This window comes from Patella vulgata, chromosome 5 (genome assembly GCF_932274485.2).
Source record: "Patella vulgata chromosome 5, xgPatVulg1.2, whole genome shotgun sequence".
NCBI lineage: Eukaryota > Metazoa > Mollusca > Gastropoda > Patellidae > Patella > Patella vulgata.
In genome coordinates this window covers 76,252,980-76,275,576 of record NC_065883.2, presented here as the reverse complement: position 1 = coordinate 76,275,576, position 22,597 = coordinate 76,252,980, and the positions used below count along the sequence as shown (strand labels likewise).

Here is a 22,597-nt window from a genome sequence, read left to right as displayed (position 1 = left end):
CAATAAATAATAATTAGTATAATTTCACTTATTATAGGGATCTATTTTATTATTTCTTCAAATGTTGGACATATATTAAAACTTTGAAGGCTACATCCGTCCAGAATGGAACCAACAATCTATGAAAGAGAGAGAGAGGGGTCAATTCAGGAATAACATATGGTTTAGTTTTATTTCAATAATTCGCTTGCGCGTAGGGGTCTTTAACAGTGGGAGGAAACCGGAGTACCCGGAGAAAACCCACGAAGTTGGACAGGTGACCCTACTCTTTGTCACGTACAACCGGGGATTCGAAACCACGCCAGTGGACTCAATGACAGACCTTATGATACAGCGCGCATGTGCACTCGACACAAACTAGGTCATTTCGGGACTAACACATGGTTCAATTTCATTTCAATAATTCGCTTGCGCGTTGGGGTCTTTAGCAGTGGAAGGAAAACGGAGGACCCGGAGAAAACCCATGAGGTTGGACAGGTGACCCTACTCCTTGTCACGTACAACCGCGGATTCGAAACCATGCCGGTTGACTCAATGACAGACCTTATGATACAGCGTGCATGTGCACTCGACACAAACTAGGTCATTTCGGGACTAACACATGGTTCAATTTTATTTCAATAATTCGCTTGCGCATAGGGGTCTTTAGCAGTGGGAGGAAACCGGAGGACCCGGGGAAAACCCACGAGGTTGGACAGGCGACCCTACTCCTTGTCATGTACAACCGGGGAATCAAAACCCTGCTAGTTGACTCAATGACAGACCGTATGATACAGCGCAGCGCGCACGTGCTAACCATTCGGACATCCACCCCCCCACATCCCGTATTAAGGACATCTGGTTTTAAGTGAGCTAAACCCATTGGGTCAAAAACATAAATTGAATTGAATGGATCTTATGTTATTTTGGGACAAACTTCATATGATTTAATCTTTATTATACGCCAACATTTCAGTATGACGTATTATAGTATCATCCACGTCCGTCTGTCTGTTGACAGGCCTGTAGTCAGAATCCTGAGCTGTGGTCCGTTGAGAGACCCGTAGCCAGAGTCGTGAGCTGGGGGGGGGGGGACAGGCACACCCCTTACGGTCCGCGGAGCTAGTGGTAGACAGAGTCGCAAGCCACAACTTATAAATGAAAAGTAGGGACACCCAATCTTACTAGAAAAATACTGGATGGGGCAGGCACTGGGCAAAGACGTCAGGGTATTACTTACTGTCAGCCCGACCGCTTATTGTCTGCCAGATTGACTTAGGAAGCAGTTATTATTTCTTAATCGAATAGTTAAGTGGTTTGGGAAACATTGAGTGATTTAAACGTACAACAGACTCTGCAATCAAACAGCGGAAAAATAATTTACTTAGGCTTCAATACGTATGGTAAATGAATAGTTATCGAATAAATTCATATCCGGTTTAACAGAATTGTGTTTTAACTTACAGCTTTAGTATTGGCAATGTTTTAAATGTTACGTTGCATCTTATTGAAAATTCATAACGATGAGTTTTCTAACTTATTTTCGACTATGGTTCAACTAGTAAGTGTAGGAAGACTGCACAACACACAACAATCAAGTCAAAAAGACATGTGCCATTAATTGTGAAGGTTATCAATTAACTTATTTGTTATCATCTAGATTTTATATTCATTCTAGAAAGTTTACTTTTAAACTTTGATATAACCTTACCGCTACACCAGTGTTCACGCTGTATAAATGTATTTATCTTATGTTCATACTAATGTATATATGTATAAATGTTACTATTTTGGGGTAATTGTAGTTATTTTACACATCATCTAACTATATTATTTTCCTATGAGTGTTTTGATATCTTTTTATAGTTGTCTTCTATTAAATATTAGTTCCATTAAAGTGAGGGTCATACTTTGTATTTTAAACTCAAACACTGTGTGTAATTTAAATATCCTACATTATGTTAAACAAATTTATACCTAGCTAATTGCTATATGACAGCTCAAAAATCACTAAATACTATTATAATATTCATATTTCAAAGTTTCTAGAATATTTTATTACGCTTATTTGATGGACTTCCGGGCCACTTTGCTAAATTTAAAGATGGCCGGTGTTATTTCATTGAAATTGAGCGCATCGGGGAAACCTTCATAACTACATCTGCTGCTGTATGATACTCGTTGTTGAATGAATCATATGTTTTCCAAATCAACAGATTATTCTGGAAAAAGCAACGTTTTGGCATTTTTTTTCCCAGTTTTCATGATTTATTTTATAAGTTTACTACCAAATCATGTTCAGAGCAATTTTAGCCAAATAATTGTGTGGTCTTCTTAAGTTATTCATTTGGCATAAATACATACGTCCAGTGGTACTCCCTGTACAGCTACGCAAATTAACAATACATTGTTCATTACATAAAACGGTAACATGTTTTATACTTGCAAAATAAATACCAATTGTTTATATGATAATTAAGTTGAAGTCTACCATGTAATATGGAAATTTGCAACACGTTTAAACGCCATAACCTAACAATAAATTGTTCATTGGATAAAAAGGAAACATTTTTTTTATATAACTGTAAAATAATATACGAATTATCATTTTATATGGCGTATTTTTCACAGATAATTAAAGTATTCAAGTAATGCTGGAATTTGAAACCCGTTTTAACATCATGTCTTTCGCCTCCCTTTTCAGGGATGGATACACAAAACGAGTATGATAGTTTTGGGGGTCCCTAAACTTGTTAATGTTCTTGCGTAGTCATGAATTTACGTCGTTTTTGATGAATTATTAAGATATATGCATAAGCTAAAAACACCAGTATATACTCTAGAAAGCACCATTTACAGTCAGTTTTTTTCAAAAGAAATTTCAAGCCCCATTGTATTGTTTATGGGGTGGGGGTGGATGGGGAGGGGGGATAAGAGGTGTCATTTTTAGCATTATCATTAACATCATTTTCAGCATTCATTTTTTAGTTTTTATTCAAGTTCAGTGACTCTGAAAACCTTATAAAAGTGACATTATAAGCTATACAAAACAGAAAATTAATGATTTTCTAAAAACATCATTCATTTTACGGAAATTCTGGCCGAATTTTCATCAACTTGGGTTTTTCAAACTTTTTGTTTAGATTAGACATACATTATAAAAGCGCTAAATCTGCCTAATGGAGGTCTTTCTTTAGGCCTGAAATATTTTCAAAAGTATTAATTGGACATTAATTAACAGATCTAGGCCATAATCAACTCTCGATGGCATCAGATTTATCCAATATTAAATAGATTAGAATGGTTCAGCCATATTTTGATTTCATCTAAAAGTGGAGGAGCGAGACTTAGCTTCAAACAACCAGTACGGTGGTTGAAATTTTTGCACACGTCTTTTCAAACCTTCAAAGGCTAATATTTTCGCTCTCAATACAGTAATTTGAATGAAATTTTCAAATTATTCATTTTACATTATCTATTTTCGAACTATTGTTTCAAGAATGGCTAGCTCTTTATCTAAATCTTACATAATGTATCTTTAATTGTAAGTTCAGTATCATTGAGCACCCTTTCAATTTGATAGTACATGTCATATCAAACAATGAAATGACTATTATCTGACAAATTGGCCATTTTAGGTAATTTGATTGCCATTGTGAATTTCCGCCATCTTGGATTTGGAACACTCATATTAGAGATTATTTTTTTATGATTAATGTTTCTGATATCTATTAAATCACTTTAGTTGACCAAATAGATAATTTGGCTTATATGGGTCTGAACACGATTGTTAGTAAACTTATGAACAGACATGAAGAAAATCGAAAATGCTGCTTTTTTTTCAGATTAATCTTTTATTTTAAAACTGATAGTATTGATTAAACACCATATATCATATACCAGCAGATGCAGAATTATATTATGAACATTTTGAATTATATTACATATTCATAGGTGGAACTGTTGAGGAGTTATGAAGGCTCCCCCGACTCGCACTACTTAAAAAAAAAAAAAAACAGGGGCATTTTTAAAGATGGCTGCCAAACTGACATTTTGCAAAGTGACCTGGAAGTCCATCAACCAATTTTGGACACTTTAGACCTAAGGCTAACTGAAAACCATAGTTAAACCAATTCATCAAATTGGTAATGAATATCTGCCTGTCACGTGGACTATAGTGCTTTAAAGGCTCAATACCACTCTTGTTGTGACTGAATAATATGTCCCAATCTTTATTCTGGTCAACAAATTGTACTATTTTACAATATTTCAATTAATTGATGATACAAATTTCATCTTAACACACCTTATTTAAAAATTTTGAAAAATTCAACATAATGGTTTGAAACGTCTAACGTAAACCTTTTCAAATGAAACTTCGATTTAAAAATATTTTCGAACCCTCTGAACAAGTAAAATAAGATGTAATGGATAATTTACACAACAGGTAGGAAACTTAAACATCTAGTACTTAGATAGAGAGTTTATTTATTTTCTGGGGCTTTCAAGCCAGCAAGAGTGTTATTGTCCCTTTAATATCATTATACTACCTTCTCTTGACTCAAGGTATTCACTCTTATCCAGGTCCATTTAACATTCAAAATCATGATAATCTGTCTATTTGTCAACTTAATATTAGAAGTGTGCGGCATTAAGTTAAATCTATTTGTTGATTGGAATCAAATATCATAATTTTAAAAACATTACAAATTAGACTCATTTGAAGGCTAAAAATACAGTTTTTGCCAAAATGACATTACTTCCGGTGACAGTAAAAGTGTTAGATTACTTGTATGAAATTGTAAATGGCATTAGGTATCACACGGTGAAAATTTTAAGAAAATCGAATAATAATTAACACTTTTATGGACCAAAAACTTTGAAAAGTTACCTGTTGAAAATCGTCTCTTTCTCCGCAACTGAACAAGTTAGAAACCATTTTGTGATACCTATATGGTTGTATGGGTTCATTCTATTGGTTGATTGGGATCAAATATCAAAATTTTAAACACATAACAAATACCACTTATTTGAATAAAATACTGGTTTTGAAGACAATAAATACAATTTTTGCCCAAATTACGTCATTTCCGGTGACATAGAAAATGTTAAATTGGTTTGACCTTGTTAAAATTGACATTACGCATCAAATGGTGTCACTTTTATGAAAATCGAATAATAATTGACTCTTTCACAGGCAAGAGTAAAGGGTGACTCATGCAAAATTGCCCATTTCTCGGCAACTGCTCATATTACAAACTAATTTTCACATACATTCTCTTCGTATGGATTATTGCTACTAGTTTATGAAAGTTTCGAAAAAATATATTAAAATATGAAAAGCCTGAATGGGTTTTGAATAGCTCATTTTTTCACCTTTTTTCGCCTTTAAATCGAAATGATCCGAAAACAAAATAAAAATTTTAAAAAACTGAGCGCGATGATTTTTGCGCCTTAACAGGGCACACCCTTTCAGTCATACCAGATTTGAAACAAATAATATTTGCTTTCAAAAAGTGGTACTGAACTGTCAAATTTGCAGTTTTTGCTAAATTTACGTCACTTCCGCTATCGAGAGGAAAATGTACCGGTAACAAAAAAAATGACATTTTGGACCACGGAGCATATGAACTTTGTTTTATACAAATCGAACAATAAATAATTATTCCAGGACTGAAAAACTGAATTAGCCAATGGGGGCCAAGGAAAAATACGGTGGCAAAAAATGTTGCCATTTTTGGTCAAATCAGATGACTCTTTAACCCTAAGTAAAATACCACATAAAAATATTCATTAAACCCACTTTCCCAGTAAAACCGAAAACATCGAATCGATCCGACAAGTAGTTTCTGAGATATGCTCAAATGGAAAAATAATAATAATAATAATAATAAGAATAAGAATAATAATCCGAACAAAAACAATAGTGTTTCACACTGGCTACGCAGTGTGAAACCCTAATAAATTGAACACTTCGAAAGCAAACGGACCTGGTAATATTAATAATCTATTTTTAAAATCAACTTGCCAAAGTATATGTCTCCCACTTAATAAGATATTTAATTTGATAGTAAGTAAGCAATTGGAAATCAGCGCAAGTAATTCCTCTGCACAAAAAAGATAACCAAACAGACTTAAAAAATTATAGGCCAATTTCTCTGAAGAACAGTGTTTCAAAACTATTTGAAAGAATTATCTATCAACATATTTTAGACTTTTTATTAAATAATAATTTAATATATAAATTTCAGTCAGGATTTCTACCCGGCTTTTCCACATCGCACCAAATTATTGAGATGTACATGTATACTAGTATATGTACCGCGTTAGATAAACAAATTACAGCAATAATATTTTGTGATATTTCGAAAGCCTTTCCCATAACGGTTTACTTCATAAAATGTCTAATTATGGAATTAAAGGTGATTTATTTGAGCTATTTTCCGATTACATAACAAATAGAAAACAACAAGTCATACTTGAAAACTGTCATTCGTGTATTACATTTCCCAATGCCGGGATCCCACAAGGTTCTGTACTTGGTCCCCTGCTTTTTCTTATCTATATAAATGACATATATGAAGGTCTAATAAGCATGTCTAGATTATTTGATGACGACACATCTCTAATTTCAAGTGATATATATCTATCATCAACATTGAAAAAAACTTAAATTCAGATCTAGATATCTTGTATACATGGTCAAAGAAATGGTTGATTAATTTTAATCCTAAAAAAAACATCCTTACTTATATTTACAAACAAAAGCATTTGCTATCCATTAAATATTAAATTTCATAAAACCTTTCTAGTTAATTCATATTATCATAAACATCTAGGGGTACTTTTTCAAAGTGATACAAATCGATAATATGCTAAAACAAGCCTCTTTAAAATTATTTTACTTAAGAAAAGTAAAATATATTTTATCACAATCCTCCTTAAATAAGTTATATAAATGCTTTATTAGACCTGTTTTAGAATATGCATGCAAATTTCGGGATTCCTGTGCAAATTTCAATATTTATAAATTAGAATTATTTCAGCTAAAGGCAGCAAGAATTGTCACAGGATCAGGGGCCGATACAGAGGGGGGGTTTGGGGGGTTGAACCCCCATAAACCCCCCACCCCATCCCCCCACCCCCCCTCTCAGCTACATAAATTTTTTTTTTTGTAAATCAACACTTTTTATGAGAAAGGTTTCTCGGCCGTGTGCTTTATCCTTTATCGTCAGATTTGGGACAGGATGGCACTCAAAGCACGAGATAATGATTTAGACATTATATTATGTGATATCACAATTAATGCTTTGCATCCATGAAATTGAATCACAATGTCATTGTATTAATTCATAATGAAAATTGATGTCAAACGAGGTGTTGAATTTCTGTTTAAAAAACTCAATGTGTATGTATATACGCCAAAATCACGATAGAGACAATGCGGGAGGGGGGGGGGGGATATACACTGTCTCAGGAAAATGACTAGTAGCCTTAATAATGACCTATTTTAATCAAACATTATTGACACATCTATCTTCTTGTAAAATGTCAGTGGAAAATATATACCATTACTTTTTTAAATGTTCCATTTATACCGCTCAAAGAGATGTGCTAATGTCCGATATTAATTATCTTAATAGTCTGCCCTCTGATGAATAATTACATATCTTACTAAATGGGAGCCCAGTTTTATTTCTTGTCGTTCAACGTTATATTTCCAGCAGAAAACGTTTTAATAGTAAATTATAAGCTTGGTTTTAATTCTTTATTGATTAATATACATCCTTACAATCACTCACTCATATTTATAATATTGTTTAGATACACACATATTTATGATTATAGTTTATATTAGATGCTTGATTAAGTAAGATGATAACGATCTAACTTTTCTTTTATATACCACAACATTACGTAGATGATAGATAATTATACGTACATGTATATATTGTATATAGCTGTATCTACTGTATGTTAATGTTTGTTATTCCATCACATATTATATAATATTATATTATTCTATTCCCTGGAAAAAGCTTCATAATTTTTATACGTCCACATTCATAATGTGAACGTATTATGCCGTCGCCCCTGTCTGTGTGTGTGTGTGTGTGTGTGTATGTATGTATGTGTGTGTGTGTGTGTGTCTGTGGTTCGCCTACAGGGCGCAATTCTTCATGGATTTTCTTCAAACTTGGTATACTTATTCCTTATACCCCAAGGAAGATCCCTATTGTTTTTGGTGCATGCCCGACCCCCCGGGGCAGAGCAACGCCCATTTCTAGTATTTGTTTGTTTGTCGTCTACAGGCCACATTTCTTAACTAATAATCTTGAAACTTTGCATACACATTCTTTGTACCCTAAGGAACATCCCTATCGTTTGAGGTGCATGCCCAACCCCCAGGGGCAGAGCCACGCCCATTTTCTTTTCGTGTGTCTTTGTGTCGCCTACAGGGCGCAATTCTTACTGGATTTTCTTCAAACTTGGTATACTTATTCCTTATACCCCAAGGAAGATCCCTATTGTTTTTGGTGCATGCCCGACCCCCAGGGGCAGAGCCACGCCCATTTCTAGTATTTGTTTGTTTGTCGTCTACAGGCCACATTTCTTAACTTATAATCTTGCATACACATTCTTTGTACCCTAAGGAACATCCCTATCGTTTGGGGTACATGCCCAACCCCCAGGGGCAGAGCCACGCCCATTTCCCATTTTCTTTTCGTGTGTCTTTGTGTCGCCTACAGGGCGCAATTCTTACTGGATTTTCTTCAAACTTGGTATACTTATTCCTTATACCCTAAGTATGACCCCTATTGTTTTTGGTGCATGCCCGACCCCCAGGGGCAGAGCCACGCCCATTCCTTATATTTATTTATTTGTTAGTCATCTACAGACCGCATTTCTTAACGTATCATCTTGAAACTATGCATACTTATTCTTTGTACCCCAAGGAACATCCCTATCGTTTGGGGTGCATGCCCGACCCCAGGGGCAGAGCCACGAACTTTTTCTTTTCTTTTTATGTCTGTGTGTCGCCTATAGGCCACAATTCTTATTCAATCGTCTTGAAAAATTTTCATATGAATTGCTTATACCCTAAGTATGATCCCTATTGTTTTTGGTGCATGCCCGACCCCCAGGGGCAGAACCACGCCCATTCCTTATATTTATTTATTTGTTTGTCATCTACAGACCGCATTTCTTAACGTATCAACTTTACATACTTATTCCTTATACCCTAAGGATGATCCCTATTGTTTTTAGTGCATGCTCGCCTCCCCGGGGCAGAGCCACCCCCATTTTTTGTATTTGTTTGTTTGTCGTCTACAGGCCACATTTCTTAACGTATCATCTTGAAACTTTGCATACTTATTCTTTGTACCCTAAGGAACATCCCTATCGTTTTGGGTGCATGCCCAACCCCCAGGGGCAAAGCCACGCCCATTTTCTTTTTTATGTCTGTGTGTCGCCTACAGGCCACAATTCTTAATCAATCGTCTTTAAATTTTTTCATATGAATTGCTTATACCCTAACGATGATCCCTATTGTTTTTTTACCTCCAGGGGCAGAGCCACGCCCATTTCCTTTTCTTTTTATGTCTGTGTGTCACCTACAGGCCACAATTCTTAATCAATCGTCTTGAAAAAATTTCATATGAATTGCTTATACCCTAACGATGATCCCTATTGTTTTTGGTGCATGCCCGACCGCCAGGGGCAGAGCCACGCCCATCCCTTATATTTACAGATCGCATTTCTTATCGTATCACCTTGAAACCTAGCATACATATTCCTTCTATCCTAAGGAACATCCCTATTATTTGTGGTGAATACCCAACCCCCAGGGGCAGAGCTACGCCCATTTTCTTTTTTTATGTCTGTGTGTCACTTGCAGACCGCATTTCTTAATCGATCATCTTGAAAACTTTTTTATACTTATTCCTTATAGCCTAAGGCTACTTTTTATACTTATTCCTTAATCCTAAGGCCGACCTCTATTATTATTTTTGGTGCATGCTCGACCCCTTGGGACAGAGCCACACCTAATGTTTGTGTGTCTTGTGTTTTGCCTACAGACCGCAATTCTTAACAGATTCTTTTGAAACTTTGCATACCTATTCGAAACGTCATTTTTTTGGAATAAAGACATCGATTGTTTTAAAATAAAAATTGTGTTCTGTTAATGTGAACGAAGTGTTAAACTGATAGCAGTCCTACAACCCAGTTTTATTTCACAGACCCTCAATGCAAACTGGACCATATCAAACAAAACAGGAATGTGGACGTATATTGCTGCGTTAGCGATGCTCTTGTTATAAATTGTCCTAATCCCTTTGTTAATTATTTGCAATAAAATATGTTTAAACCAAACCAGTAAGTAACGACAAATACGTTCTGAAATGGACCCTCCCTCAATCAAGTAACGTGACAAACATGGCTTCTAAAATAGATTTTTAAATCTTGGGGCACTTCCTCCCGTACACAGTGTTTTGAGGGGGATTTGAAGCAAATATTTGATAGATTAATTAGTTTGAATATGTTTTTAGCCCAAATATATCATCACATCATACAGTTTGTACATAGGAAGTCATCTCTAAATTTTAACTTAAAGGAGCTAAGTCGCTAATATTTGGGATCTAGAAATTGACACAAATGAGTAGCAACGCATACAGTAATGTAATATGAATGTATATAAACTGATTTACATTCAATCGTTTCTGTTTTTACTGTAATTTCTAATCAGTTAGGTTCGGCGAAATACGCCAGTATTCTCAATCGAATTTCAATCTCTAGCGTCTGGTTATTCCATTCTACGACGATAGTATTTATTGGGCATGCTCTCCAGATAAAAATATAGCGTCACCGTTTGACATGACTTGTGGAATATGCCTAGCCTCGTTTTTCAAGTCCCCTGTTACAAATGGCGCTGAAACGCATTATGGTAGACGATTCGTGTACCAATGGTAAAATGATTAATTTGTCTTGAATATTGGATATCAGAAGCCTATCTTTTCCCTGTAAGATCACAAGACCAATGTTGATTTGAATTGACAAATAATTTGTGTTTTCAATGTCGAAGATTTTTGATGATATTGAGTTAGAGACTTAGCTACTTTAAACTTTTAAGAACTTAAAAAATTTTAAGATATTAACATAAACTTTAAAGATATTAACATAAACTCTGACTATAACTTAAACGAACTTAAACTTTTAAGATATTAACTTAAACTTTTGAGATATTAACTTAAACTTTTAAGATATTAACTTAAACTTTTAAGATATTAACTTAAACTTTTAAGATATTAACATAAACTTTAAAGATATTAACATAAACTCTGATATTAACTTAAACAAACTTAAACTTTTAAGATATTAACTTAAACTTTTAAGATATTAACATAAACTTTTAAACTACTAACTTGAATTTCTAAATACTAACTTGAAATTAACTTGAATTTTTCTGATACTAACTTACATTTTCAAGATATTTACTTGAAACGAAGTTCCCGTTTATGGAACATTGTAACACTTTTTGTAGAATTTTTGCTCTTGAAATTAATGATAGCATTATATTGTATTAATTAATATCTTTGGCAAGTTATTAGATTCACATATATGTATTATTTGTACTTAAATCAAGTTAGCGAATGAGTGACAGATGATTACATAAAAAAAGAGTTATAATTTGGTAAACATTAGCTGGTTTTGTGGGAATAAGAATATCATGTAATACATATGATTCGAAATTTACCTATTGCATCATTTGGTTTAAGGGACCAATCATATCAGTAATTGCACATGTTCAAGGTCATTTATACACTAGTTTGTGCGTGTTGTTCATAGGTCCTATAAAAGAAATCATGGCAAACTTTTAAGCCAGATTTCATTAGATTTTGGAGAGATTACCATCATAGGCGATATGAAAATAAACAAATTTTCTCCCGATGGCTCCCGATGTTTTTGCACAAAGAAATGGAGTAGTCCCATGAGAAATAGAGAACTTATTAAGCATCCGGGTGATCTGGTGAATGTGCACTGATGCTTCGACTATGGTCACAAAACTTCTGGGAATGCCCCCCCCCCCCGAGCAATTGCCGTGAATCATCAGGGATGGCTCCAAATAATCAGGAAGGCTCCGGGTTACCTTCGTCGATAATCAACATCATCGGTTGAATATTCATGTCAGGAGTTCTGTCTCTAGCATGGTGGCATATCGTCGGCACTTATGCTTAGGTCCTACTGGGCATTTAATTCACTGCGATATACTACCGATGGAAGTTGATGATCCCAAACAGCCGAACAGAGAACAGGTTACCCGGTGGGCAGGAGCCATGTGGAACCATCACGAGGCCTCCGGAGAACTGCGCAAAATTTCAAAGCTTGCCCTGAATTTTTTTTCCGATGTGTTTCCGACGTTTTGTTGGGAAAACTGGCCGGAGAGGTATCCCGACATCTCTTAAGATCCACAGGGAAGCTCTAAATATTTCCAGTTATATTTATCCCGTAATAACATGCGATATACTCCCCACTTGGAAGGGGGTAAATATAACGGGATTATATATAGTGGTGGTGATGAGCATGGGATAGAGTGTGAGTGTGTGTGTGTGTGTGGGGGGGGGGGAGGGGGGTATCCGTTCCATCACTACAGCTTTGGGTGGGCTGTAAAAATGATATTTATTTTGCGTGTCCTAATCAGCCACTGTATGGTTAACAAAATGAAATGAATACTATAACATGATAATTATTAGGAATGATTATATACGCTCGTATGTATACGGTTACTAATCGTTGCATTTGCAAACAGAAATAAATCGTAAATTCCTGGCCATTACATCGTTTATCCCGTAAAATAACAGAATTAAGTCCATTATAGAATGGAATAAAACATTTTATCCCTAAATTTCACGGAAATTCCTAGTCATCCCACCTGTTATTCCGTAAAATAACAGAATTAAGGCCCATTCTAGAAGGGAATAAAACATTTTATCCGTAAATTTCACGGAAATTTCCTGTTTAAAACTGAATATTAAATAGAAATACATAAAACACGTAATTTGAAGGAATAATTCATATACTTTTAACACAATTTATCCAAAAAAAGCCATCGATTAACAGAAAAAAAGGTTAAACTACGGAATTCGGCCACATACAATTTTTTTTTACAGTGTAGAAGGAGAGAGAGAGAGAAATGGGGTTTAACATCCACTCGACACAAACTAGGTCATTTCGGGACTAACATATGATTTAATTTTATTTCAATAATTCGCTTGAGCATAGGGGTCTTCAGCAGTGGGAGGAAACTGGAGGACCCAGAGAAAACCTACGAGGTTGGACAGGCGACCCTACACCTTGCCACGTACAACCGGGGATTCGAAACCACGCCAGTTGACTCAATGACAGACTTAATGGTACAGCGCGGATGTGCTAACCATTCAGCCATCCAACCCCCCTTTACAGTGTAGAAATCAACACATGTTACCACATTCATACATTGTTTGATATAATAATATCTATGTATGTAGCACACATTATATCTTATCATTCAACTGTATCGTGAAACACAAGCCAACACACTATCAAGGTACAGTCAATTTCTTTTTTTCATTTTAAGGTACAATCAGAACCGTAGCCATGAAATATATATTGGGGGGGGGGGGGGCGTATATAAAATTATATAAAATGTGTGACAATATTTTACGGGGTTAAACTAAAACATCACACCAACATATTGGGATATGTACAGGTTTTATACAGATAGAATCTCAACTAATCCTAATAATTCTTGTAAATAAATAGGAGTTAGGGCCTACTATGTAAATTTTTTTTTTGTGTGCGACGCCCATGGGTACAATCACGTTTCTCACTTCTAATGACTGAATGGAATCTAAAAGTAACCTGCTGTAATTCAGCCCACTAAGAAATGTCAAATGAACTTGATTTGACGGATGGTTAACCCATCCACAAATAGTATTTACGCAAAATTGTCCAAGAATAATTACTGTTATAAACATATTAGGAAACTTTATAAGTATTTTACTTTAAAGACACAGTGATCATTTGTAATGAATAAAGAAAACCATATCATACAAGACATTGCTGATTCACAAACGACAAAATAATAATAAAAAAACGGTAGCATGGCCTAAATCACTTTATATAAATTTATATTACCTTAAACATACATTATGCAAGAGCTAAATCTGCCTATTGCAGGTCTTTCTTTAGGCCTGAAATGTTATGTAAATTATTAATTAGACATTAATTAACCTATCCAGACCATAATCAACTCTCGATGTCATCGCTAGCCTACGATGTTTATTGGATTAGGTTCCGATTTGCTACTCGACTTCCATTCATGATTTAATTATGAACTGGATAATCAAGACCATGGTTTTTTTTTATCATACCGACTTTAGTAATGATGTCCGAGGCTAGGCTGAAAATTCAATCGCTAAAATCTCGGATCAGAGTGGGTCAATTTAGCTATAATTTTCAGCAAATTCCCTTTATATTATTTAGTTTTTAACTATTATAGTGAGAACTGCCAGCTCTTTATCTAATCTCCCATAATGTACCTTTAATATGTGCATTTAGGCCCATCATCGTGTATTTTAAGATTCCAAATGATAAAACAACACGCACTTCAATCTTGACCTTTTCTAGTGACTCCTCAAGCCTAAGCGTGGAATCTATGGAATCTTCTCTTATGGTCAACCGTTTTGCTTTAATTTCAGCAATTATTAAATATATCTCACATATATGGCGGTTTTCAGAACTTTGTTGACCAAACGAAGGTCGAACAGAACATTAGTGATTGCTGGACTAATTCTACTTATTTACTGTATCTATGGTGTTTATAAACTACACCCGAGAAGCGTTACGTCATATTCCAACATCATTGAAAAGCCTAAGAATTGTCCTAAGCTAGGATTTGCCAAAACACCGTTACCTGTAACAGCTCTGGCTAGCTACCCTGGTTCAGGAAACACTTGGACAAGACATTTACTTCAAAAATCTACAGGTGCGTATTACACTGATTTTATACTAATAGCCCCTGCTAATTTGCCCTTTCCTAATTGAACAAACACACGGTGTGTATTGAGGGAAGTTTGCCATATGAAAATTCTTAATGGAAAAGAGATAAAAAAATAATAATGGTGTTTTGAAACATATTTAATAGTGTTTTCAAGACGTTGATTTAATTTTATATCAATATGTCATACAAATGTTTTCTTTAGACAGGTAGATAAAGTAAAAGATCCACAAATTAGGAGCGATAGCGCCCAAAATATAAAGATGAAGTGTAAACACATTAAGAAGAACGCGACTTTTCTGAGTTTTAGGCTGAAAAAAAAACCACAATGCGAAACAATATTTATGCGATATCAAAATCCGTGGTGAAGTCCATGCAAACAGACAACGTGAAGTCAAAAATTTGAGTGCTGATATTACTACTGTCTGATTTTGAGCGTCAAAATATTCAATTAGCTGCTAATCTGCTCAGTTGTAATCTGGTTCTACAGGATAGTGGCCTGCGCCGCTGATGAGGGGAAGCCACGCCGGAATATTCTAAGTAACTTTCTCTGCCAATGCCCAGGAGCGAACCGGAGAGCTTCTGGTTAGTGAGACAATGTCTTACTCACCGCGTCTACTACGCGGCTCCCCAGAGGATATACCTGCTTTGATCTATAAGCAGGGTCCATTGATGATGCATTTCCAGTGATTTTAAAGGCTCAATACCACTCTTGTTGTAACTGAATAATATGTCCCAATCTTTATTCTGGTCAACAAATTGTACTATTTTAGAATATTTCAATTAATTGATAATACAAATTTCATCTTAACACACTTAATTTAAAAAATTGGAAAAATTCAACTAAATGATTTGAAAAGACTGACGTAAAGCTTTTCAAATGTGACTTGGATTTAAAAATATTTTTGAACCCTCTGGACAAGTAAAATAGGACTTAATGGATAATTTACACAACAGGTAGGACACTAACACATCTAGTACTTAGAATAAGGCTATTTTTTATTTTTTGGAGCTGTCAAGCCAGCAAGAGTGTTATTGTCCCTTTAAGGAACATTTTGTTTATCTGTAAAGTTCTTGGTGGACCGAGTGCTGAAATAATCCAATCCCGTTCTATAACCCCTTCCCATCAATATAATACCATATATGTTTCAGCCTTCAGGTATATACACAAGGGAACTGTATAAATGAAATGAAATGGGGTTTAACGTCCTACTGTTTTGCTCCAAACTGGGCTAATGAAGACGGGCATACGCCATACAGTGTGCTATGAGGGAAATTTTGCCCGGACAGCGGCACTACGGCCTACTCTTATATCGAATTCCAACTGTCAAGGGATCTTTTACGTGCACGCCAATGTGTACACGGGACCTCGGTTTTTCGTCTCATCCGAATGACTAGACAGCTGTCCTTGTCAGGCCCCTGACAAGGGGGAACCACGCCGGAAAAAGGAACTGTATAAAGAACCTAACATTGTCCATCATTTTTCAGGTATATATACCGGATCACGATATAAAGATCCGTTCATTTTCAAAAATGGTTATGTTGGGGCAGGTGTTAAAAATGGCTTGGTTATAGTTATAAAAACTCATGGATCCAAAAAGGATAAGATAGCTTTTGAACGTGCTGTTCTGTTAATGAGAAATCCATTTGAAGCACACTGGTCTTGGTTCAATCTGAAGATGACCAATAGTCACACTAATATTACGGATAAAAAATGTTTCTGTACACGTAAGTATACACGTAGGATATATGTCAGAATCTAACAAAGGGAATTAGTTATTACTTTTACCAGATATTATTATTGCATGGTCTAATTAAAAGTGGATCATGTAACAATTAGACAAAAACAAAATCAATTATCCATTTCATGGTTAAATTATTAAATGGCGAGAAGGCTCTAATCCATTCAAAACCAAAGCCATCCGACGGCCTGGAAAGTTGATTACATAACTTTTGAAGCCAGAAATATGACCTGCAATAGGCAGATTTAGCTCTAAATGAAATGAAATGGAGTTTAACGTCCTACTGTTCTGCTCGTAACCTGGGCTAATGAAGACGGGCATACACCATACTCTTATATCAAATTCCAACTGCCAAGGGATCTTTTACATGCACGCCAATGTGTACACGGGACCTCGGTTTTCTGTCCCATCCGAACGACTAGACAGCTTTCCTTGTCAGCCCCTCCATCCTGCATCACTGACAAGGGAGAACCACGCCGGAAAATCTGGATGGACTTTCTCGGCCAATGCAGGGATCGAACACCCGACCTCCAGGCTAGCGAGCTTGCGTCTTACCCACTTAGCCACGTGATCCCCCAAATTTAACTCTATATCGGACACCTATATGTTCAGAGAGAGTGGTATATTTTCTTTCAGATTATAGAACATTCCCAGGAAGAGATGAGTGGAAGACATTTTATATTGATTGGCTTCAATTTAAAGGAGATCTGTTTGTTTTATTTTATGACGAATTATTACAGAACAAAGAAAATAAATTAAGGGAACTTTTACTGTTTTTAGGATTTTCGACTAAAAATATAAATTGTGCCCTATATGATACGGAAGGTATTGCACATCGCATAGATAAATTTCCATTTAGATTCTACGATAAGGACTACATCAGCACCATGAACTCAGACATTGAAGAAGTGGCCAAAGAATTGAGGAAAAGGTCACCAGTTATGGCGGATCATGTTTTAACTTGGAGAAAATCACCAAGTGAAGCAATGGAAAAATATCAATTTGATGAATTCTGTAAAGAATATGCGAAAGAGAGAACCGAAAGAGAGAACCGAAATTCTGAACATGAAGGCAAAGGCACTTCAGAAAATTGTGGAGAAAAAACGTAACTGAACAGAAAATTCCATTATTTAGCCAGGTATTAGTTCAACCGTCCATAAAAACCGCGCTTGTTCATATTGAGTGAGTTCGAGGCTTTTATGGACTTGATTTAGTATTGAACCCTAGGAAGGGGATAACTATTCTGTCTTATTCTATTGTTGTTTTTATTTTAAATCGCAGGGATTTCCATTTTTATATGTTATTTTTTTCATTTATTATTGCAAATTGTGTTATTCTGTTGGTCCAATTTTATAATACACTATTCTTCTGAATAAATCTGGATTAAAAATTTGCTCTCATAGAAAATTCTATGGCGTATGCCCATCTTCATTAGCTGAGTCGGAACAGAACAGTAGGACGTTAACCCCCATTTCATGTTCATGTAAAGTACTCACTTACCAACTTGGAGAACTCACGCACGCTGTATCATAAAGTCTGTCATTGAGTCGACTGGTGTGGTTTTGAAACCCTGGTTGTACGTGACAAGGAGTAGGGTCGCCTGTCCAACCTCGTGGGTTTTCTCCGGGTCATCCGGTTTCCTCCCACTGCTAAAGACCCCTACGCACAAGCGAATTATTGAAATAAAATTAAACCATATGTTAGTCCCGAAATGACCTAGTTTGTGTCAAGTGGACATTAAACCCCATTTCTCTCTCTCTCTCTGGAGAACTCCCACTCGGTTCTGGTATGGGTAAAAAGTTCCGCGGGATACAGGTTATTGTACTTAAGTATCGTGATTAATTAAGTCAGTACTTGGTCGCGCTTGTCTCGCAAACGGAGAGAGAGAGCGAGAGAGAAATGGGTTTAACGTCCACTCGACACAAACTAGGTCATTTCGGGACTAACACATGGTTTAATTTTATTTCAATAATTCGCTTGCTAACCATTCAGCCACCCAACCCCCCTTCTCTGACGTTATTTCAATTTTATCCTACCTGCTATAGTTTTCTTTCAATATCTAGGAAATAAAAGTCAGAATGAAGCTGCATGTGTGAACTAAAGTGAAAAATATATTTATTAAACTTTTATTAATTTTTCACGAAAACTCAATACCCAATTTTTAAGTGACAACACGAAAAAAAGCTCTAAAATGTAAAAAAAAAACCCCCACACTTCAAAATTAATTACAATGGTATAACAATAAAAAAATTCGTTGACAGCATTCAAAAGGGATTTTTACAAGTTCCATCAGAATCTTTGACACTCATACATTTACAAAATGAACAACGACTTTGCATATATTAGCCTACACAGACACAACCACCAATAAAGTCATTGGGATACTTTTGAACATTGAATTGGGCACCACGATTCTAACACATATTTGGATTATCAGACTATGATGTCATTGCCCGACTTTACCAGACACATTACACATTACCAGACACATTCTTGTTAGCCTATTTCTTGTTGCCAGTGGTACTAGCTAACGATGACACCTCTACAGAACACCTCTACAGAACTTAGGTAACCTCTACAGTAAATAGACCCCATAGTATTATACAATGAAACATGTATCAGACAACACCATACTCAAATTCGGCCATGGCGAAATGACGTAATTAACATAATTCAGTGTGTTTTAGTGGTGGGAGAATAACTGTTTTGTTAAATTCTTCAAACACAAATGGTGATAAGAGGCGAAATGTGCTGAAATAAAGAATTGGATCAAAAGAAACCCCCTCAAAAAATGTATTTTTATGATAGCTACTTCGTAAGATGACTTTTAGCTATAAGGTTTTCGATGTCTCTGAATTTAAAGAAAAAATTTTTCCTATTGGATATGTCATTTATATGGTTTTCGGTGTCGCTGGGTTCAATTCTGATCTCAAAAATAAAATTCAAGAATCCATGATGGCAGAAATGAAATCCCAAACGTCGGAATTTTAATTAATCGTCATTAATTTTTTTTACTTCCGTTAGATATGACATGTACAATATGTCTTATAGCCTATAGGCTAAGGGTTTTAAGGGTGCAGAGTTCAATTTCTATCCACAAAACTAATAATGAATAGCCCAGATGAGGTAAATTTAAAACTATGAAAATATAATCCAATATGGCGATTTTTGTTCTTTTGGATATCCCTTGAAAAATAAAGTCGTCAGAGTTACTGAATTCAATATGGGGCTCAAAAATTAATTTCCGATAAGATTGTCAAACATAGAATTTATGCATAGGCTGAAAACATCACGACATATGATAGAAAGCATCATTTTCAGTCAGTTTTTGAAAAGATATTTTGCGCCTTTGAGAAGAAAATCCCATCGGATCCCATGGACCTTGGGCCCCTGGTCCGTCCATGGTATCATCTAGACCGATAGTAACCACAGACAGACAAAAAAAAAAAACAGGCAAAAATGATGAACCTGTCGGTCCTAATGATACCCCTGGCGGCTGGGGGGGGGGGGGCGCAAAATTTCTTTAGAAAAAAACTGCCTGTAAATTGTGCTTTATAGAGTATATCTTGGTGTTTCTAGCTTCTGCACATCTAACTTGCGGCAACCTTAGCAATTCATCAAAAACAACGTAAATTCATGATTAAAAGGGGACCCCAAATTACGCAAGAACATTAACTAGTTTTGGGAGCCCTGAAACTACCATATTCCTGTTCAGCCCATCCCAAAAAAGGGAGGGGAAAGATGGGATGTTAAAACGTGTTGCAAATTTCTGCAGTACTGAAGCTAAAAATGCAATTTTTCGTACAATCAGGAGCCATAATTCAGGAAGTTACGGTCCGATATGCGCAAATATCAAAAGGAACCAAGATCGTTGGGTTATAAACTTACATTTCAATTTTCAACAAAATCGGATAAAAATTGAGACCTCTATAGGGTCCACAACCTTGATATACAATATTTTTAGGCTATTTGAGAACGAACGGCGGCCATTTTGTCTGTTAGTTTTGGGCGTATAAAAATGAAATAAAATGGGGTTTAGCATCCTACTCTTTCTTCACAAATCGGGATAATGAAGATGGACATATGACATGTTGTGTGTGAGGATGAGAAATTTTGCCTGGATGGTGGTGTAGCCACCTGCCCTTCGCAGACTCCACCAGAGGGACTGGATGTTGTTCCTTGTCAGGCCCTGAGCCATTAACAAGCAAAAACCAAAAAGGAAAATCTCAAACAACTTTCTCGACCAGGCCCCGCGTTCAAAATTCTTAACTTAAGTATGAGAATGCTTTGTGAACTTGGGGCCAGGACCGAAGCCAGTACCTACTAGTTAGTCAGTAAGTGATTCGCTATAGTTCCTTTAAAGCGATAATAAATAAAATAAAACCAAGTACGAACAATCCAAACCATTAGACAAAATTCGAAGTCCTAAAAAAACGGTATAGGCAAAATAGTGTAATCAGCATATGGACTGTTCACCGTGTACAAAATACACGACACATTTTCTAAGAAAGTCAAAACATAATTATTTCTATGTCTTTTGCTCAATAGGTTGTCAACTCACTATTATACGATCATAGGTATTATTCTCCCTCTTAAAAATCCTTTGACCCCGGAAATAATAACACAATTACCTCCCTTGTTTTTCTATTCCCCGCATGGAATAGCTATCTTGAAACGTTTGAATTTGAAGTTCAAAATGATATTTTTGCCAATTTCTCAACTGGCAATAGTGAATTATAGGATTAATAGGATTATTCTTTAACAAGGTAGGACTGTTTATAGATACCATCTATTTTAAGGCTTTATTTTAATAAATTTTAAAAATATAACTTAAAAATATGAAATGGCAACTTTAACCTACCAACTTGGGTACTTTCAGCATCCCTAACCAATTTTGACAACAGTCTCCACTCATACAATTACTAATCTATCTTTTTATATTTTTGATGGCCTCATCAACTCCATAGGCTACAGACCTGACTGGTTTGCAAGGGTAGTCCCATAGGTGACTTTGATGGACATAAAAATATTCAGGCTATATAAAAACAAAATGAAATGAAATGGGGTTTTAAGGTCCTACTGTTTTGCTCCGACTGGGCTAATGAAGACAGATATACGCATATACAGTGTGCTATGAGGGAAATTTTGCCCAGTCAGAAGCACAATGACCTACTCTTTTATCAAATTCCAACTACCAAAGGATCTTTATGTGTATGTCAATGTATACACGGGACCTTGGTTTTTTGTACCATCCGAACGATTGGACAGCTGTCCTCGTCTGGCCCTCAGTCCTGCACCACTGACAAGGGGAAACCACGTCGAAAAAAACCAGATGATATTGTAGGATATTAACAAACCTTTAAACTGTTTATATTGTAGTATATTAACAAACCTTTAAACTGTTTATATTGAAGGATATTAACAAATCTTTAAACTGTTTATATTGTAAGATATTAACAAACCTTTAAACTGTTTATATTGAAGGATATTAACAAACCTTTAAACTGTTTATATTGTAGGATAGTAACAAACCTTTAAACTGTTTATATTGAAGGATATTAACAAACCTTTAAACTGTTTATATTTTAGTATATTAACAAATCTTTAAACTGTTTATATTGAAGGATATTAACAAACCTTTAAACTGTTTATATTGAAGGATATTAACAAACCTTTAAACTGTTTATATTGTAGTATATTAACAAATCTTTAAACTGTTTATATTGTAGGATATTAACAAATCTTTAAACTGTTTATATTGAAGGATATTAACAAATCTTTAAACTGTTTATATTGAAGGATATTAACAAATCTTTAAACTGTTTATATTGTAAGA

At 35.4% G+C, this 22,597-nt stretch overlaps 1 protein-coding gene across 1 annotated transcript in view; it reads right to left on the bottom strand.

Moving 5' to 3' along the window:
• LOC126820392 (TATA box-binding protein-associated factor RNA polymerase I subunit A) overlaps positions 1-22,597 on the bottom strand; it is a 37,385-nt gene that overhangs the window by 3,429 nt on the left and 11,359 nt on the right. The window lies entirely within an intron of this gene.